This window comes from Oryzias melastigma, linkage group LG19, assembly GCF_002922805.2.
Source record: "Oryzias melastigma strain HK-1 linkage group LG19, ASM292280v2, whole genome shotgun sequence".
NCBI classification, from domain to species: Eukaryota; Metazoa; Chordata; class Actinopteri; order Beloniformes; family Adrianichthyidae; genus Oryzias; species Oryzias melastigma.
Genome location: NC_050530.1, coordinates 23,116,509 through 23,120,992, shown reverse-complemented (window position 1 = coordinate 23,120,992; position 4,484 = coordinate 23,116,509). Strand labels below are relative to the sequence as shown.

General features: G+C 41.8%; 1 protein-coding gene across 1 annotated transcript in view; it reads left to right on the top strand.

Moving 5' to 3' along the window:
• Nucleotides 1–730: 730 nt before the first annotated feature.
• gpr142 (G protein-coupled receptor 142) overlaps nt 731–4,484 on the top strand; it is an 8,885-nt gene continuing 5,131 nt past the window's right edge. The window contains exon 1 of the mRNA XM_024285355.2: nt 731–900. The gene's annotated coding sequence lies outside the window, so the exon portion shown is untranslated. The remainder of the gene's footprint in view (nt 901–4,484) is intronic.

Below are 4,484 nucleotides of genomic sequence, written 5' to 3'. Positions count from 1 at the left end.
GACTGTGAGAGGAAGATGGAGAGCCTGGAGAAAACACGCAAAGTACGTATGCAAAGTTTATTTATATAGACCTTTTCTCAGACTGCAGTCACAAAGTACTTTACAGGACATAAGTAAAAAAATACATAAAATAAATAAAAGAGATACATAATAAGCCAAAGAGAGAATGCACACATGTAAAGGAGAACGTGCTAACTCCACATGGAAGGGTCCCTGTTGAGATTTGAGCTGGAGTCCTCTCACTTACCACTGCGCCACCGTGCAGCCCTAGCTTTAACATATTACATAAACATATATGTACAGGACAGTATTCTCTGACCTCCCTCAGTGGATTCTGAGTGAGATCGGTCCAACCCAACAACATCAGGAGGTCAAGAGTAAAGGGAACGCTTTGCTGAGTCCACCTATGGCTCCACTCACCTGTCATTCAGAAAAATAACAAGGAAAACATGAAAAATATTAGTTTTTCTTTTGAAGTGTAGTTTGACTGTTGAAAGCAGTTTTGGACTGACAGTTTTGACTATATATTTAGTCACGTTTCCAGTGAAACTGAAAGCTGGATTAGCTCCTTCTTAAGGAGACTTGACAGCTTTTTATCCTCCTGTCAGACTACATGTGTTTTTTTCTCATTTTTTCCTTTCACTCTCTTCGTTTCATTAGTTTAGTTTCTTCCCTCCTTTGCATCAGTCTCCTCCTTTACCCTCCCTTCTTTCTTCTCCTCTCTGCCTCCCCTCTCTCCTCTCCCTCAGCTCAGTTGTTGCAGGGATGTGCTGGCTGCCTGGACTCCTCTCCTCCTCCTCTTTGTGCTCCTTGTCTCCTCAGCGGGCATCCAGCAGGGACTCTGTAGGAGTCTCTGGGGGATCAGAGACTGGCTGTGATCCTGTGAAACTGGCGGTGAAGGTAAGAGAGGACATTAGAATACAAGAAAAACAAGGAAAAAGAAGAGCAGTTTGTGTTCTCTCTGCAGTCAGCGCTGTTAAGTCTCACTGGCTTCACGTGTTGGTGCACGTAAAGCTGCAGGCATTCACGAAGCAGGTCTGGATTGTTTCACTCACTGTTGTTTCACAGTTACTTTGTGATGCTCTACAGTAGATCTATTTACTTGAACCTTGATTCTTTAAAAAGTAGACAAATGTAAGCACGCCCACATGGAATTATTGGTGTCAGAGCACATGTATGGATTCAGCCTCCCTGGTTCTGATCACAGATCAGAGTTTTGGCCTCTGGCAGACTGAGCAGCAGCAACAATTCAATTGGAATTCCTGTTTTTCTCTGAAAAATTCAAGCAGTGCTCCAACTAATCTCAAAAATGCTAAATGCATCTCTCTTGCTGTCATGTGAAACATCGACATGTCAGCTGTGCCGCTGCGCTGGCAGCTCTCTTTGTTTCTGAGCGCGTTGTCTCAGGTGCTGCGTCTCTTTGTAAATAATTGAGTGAAGCACAAACACGGCTTCCTGGGTGCTGCTCATCATCTCCCAGAGAAGCAGGGAACATATATAATCTATCCTTATTCATCAATCCATCCTTACTTCAAGAAGTTAGTGTTTCTTTTTGTAACGCCCTCAGCTGTCGAGGAGACTGTCATTGAACAGCTCCCGATTGTTAACATTTCCAACTCCAAGCTGCAGCATTCACAGGACTGAAGGTGTGTTAAAGCTGTAGGTCGGAGCTGCAGAACCACACAGGTCCGAGTGAAATTCATGTTGGGACTTGCGATGGTGCGGTCCCCTCTGTCACCTGTAGCTAAAAGCTTCATAGCTCTTTCATTCGGGATGATTATCTGTCTCCCTGTTCGTCCTGAGTGGAAGGAAACCAGTCGACGGTTCTCCCATTTTATCCCCCAAATTCTTCATGTGCTTTTGCCAGAGAAATATCACATGGTGGAAGCTTCAGGGAAAAGGAAAACCAAGTAATCCTCATAGTTCATACTTGGTTATTCCTCAATGGGAAACAGATTATAGGAGCTTTACTGTACTGTGGACAGCATGCATGTCATAACATTAAAATTGCCCTGGATTACATATTACCACAATTTCTCGTTTTCTCCATGTGTAGCTGTTTGTTCCACTTCAGCCTAAAATATTTGTAATTGCAGTTTTTTAAAAATAAAACTCAGATCACACGAGTAAACAGGAATAAACAAAGTAAGGAAAGGAAAATCTTAGATATTGTATTTCAGTCGTGCCACAGCAGCCACACAGAGATGGACTCTGTCCAAGGTCAAAGACTGCAGGCATGAATGTATCCCAGTATCCTGCACCTCCTATGGGAGCAGCATACCTATTAATACTGGATAGGGCATCTTATATCACCCAAGCAACGTTATTACGTAACAAAGAGTGAAAGCCGAGAATGCTTTTATTGATAAACACAGCTCCTAAAACACAAAGTGAATGACTCCCAGCCCACGTTTCCTCAGAGTTGGTGGTCAATCAATTATAGCCTCCTTGAAAATTCCCAGTCTTCTTTTTTTTGTTCCAAACACTTTTACTCAGATAAACCAAAGTTTTTTTTTATAGTAATCTGAACACTTGTTTTGTTTTTTATTAAGTTGACAATGGTATTGAATAAAGATGTTGATGCGAGGAAAAAGTCCAACTTAAGAAGTCCTCAGAAAAGTTTTTTTCTTTTTTCCAAACACATCAACGATACTTTCAACCTATTGTTAAATGTATCTTGCTTTAAACAGTTTTGCAGTTGAATATTTTGCCTCAACTTCTCCCTGGTCAAATGTCCACATGGACACTTGCTTGTTTGGTTGTAGTCCTGCTGGGACACTCAGAAATGCTTCAGGCAGTCAGAGCATCTGATGAATCTTAGTGTTTATATTTGCTGCAAAGAAGATGCATCTTAAAATAAAATATAATTTAAAAAAAGATGCACCTTTCCTGAATGAAAGAAGGGAAAAGCCTGCTAAAGAGCAAGTGACCAAAGAGCAAATAGACTGTTCTGGCAAAAGCACAGAGAGCTTTGAGAATGTCATTTCTGTTTCAAGAAACGGGCCAAAGCGACAGAAAAAAACCTGTAATGCAGCAAAGAGGTTGACTTTTGAATATTCAGACGGCTGCTGATGATTTGTCAAACATATACTCTTCAGCATGAAGCACTTGAATATTAAACACAAGACTTCCTCTCACTTTCCTCTTAGGTCTAGAAAAAAACACCTGACATCTAAACAGATGCTCTTATTTTTTGAAGTGCACAGGTTTGGCACAGTACACACTTGAATTTGTGAAACCTCAATTTCCCCTTTAAGAAACATTTAAACAAATAAATATAAGGTTCTTAAATTAAGTCCCAAACAGAACTTGACAGAGTTAGTGCATCTGAAAAAAATTCTATGTAGAGAAGAGTAGTTTAAAAACAAAACCAAATAACTTCAAACAGCTTTATGTAAAGTATTTGATCATGTATTGATTATCCTCACTGGTACAGCTGACACCATGTAAGCTAATTTTGCAGACATTTCACCCCAGCACATGTCAATACCATGTTCATTAAGGTCCTAATGTTAGCAGGAGTCAGCTCATCACTGGTGGGCATCAGTTCGTTGAGAAAACAAGTGAGTTGTTATTTGTGGATTGATGTGAATTCACACATTGTCCTACTACCAATGATACATTGTTGCTGCTCTGCTTCAGTAGGCTGAAGCAAAGCAGGGGGGGCTGCTGCTGTAGCAGCAATAAGACTATAGTGTAAGGAGTCTGTCTACAAGGGCTGCACGGTGGCGCAGTGGTTAGCGCTCTTGCCTCACAGCGAGAAGGCCCCGGTTCGACTCCCGGCTGGGACCTTTCTGTGTGGAGTTTGCATGTTCTCCCCGTGCATGCGTGGGTTTTCACCGGGGACTCCGGCTTCCTCCCACCGTCCAAAAACATGCTTGTATATTTGATTGATTGATTCATAGGTTAATTGGTGACTCTAAATTGCCCCTAGGTGTGAATGTGAGAGTGAATGGGTGTGTGATTGAGGCCCTGCGAGAGACTGGCGACCTGTCCAGGGTGAATCCCGCCTTCGCCTATCAGTAGCTCCGGCACCCCCGCGACCCCGAAAGGGAAGAAGCGGACAAGAAGATGAATGACTGAAGGAATGAGTCTGTCCACAAAAAACATATTGATCAAGAGAAAGATGTGTCAAGAACAATACTTTGCAGAAAAATTTGAATCCAACATTTAGTTTTACATTCATCTGTTTTGAATCTGATTTGTCTTTGTTTTGAATATGAAAGTTGTCCTGTTAACTCATGGTCAAAAATACGTCACAGAGTCACAGGCATATGTAGTAATTCCCCCTTATTCGCAGAGAGCGCAGACATCTGTGGATACCCCAAATCCGCAGACATGGTTACACCCCCCCCGTCCCCACGGCCCAAGAATGTCCGTCATTGATCCATACTAATTAAAGACACTTCTGATCATGACTTGTAAAACATTTATTGAAGAACATTGGAGTATTGGTCAACATAAAAACGTTTTTTTAATTCACG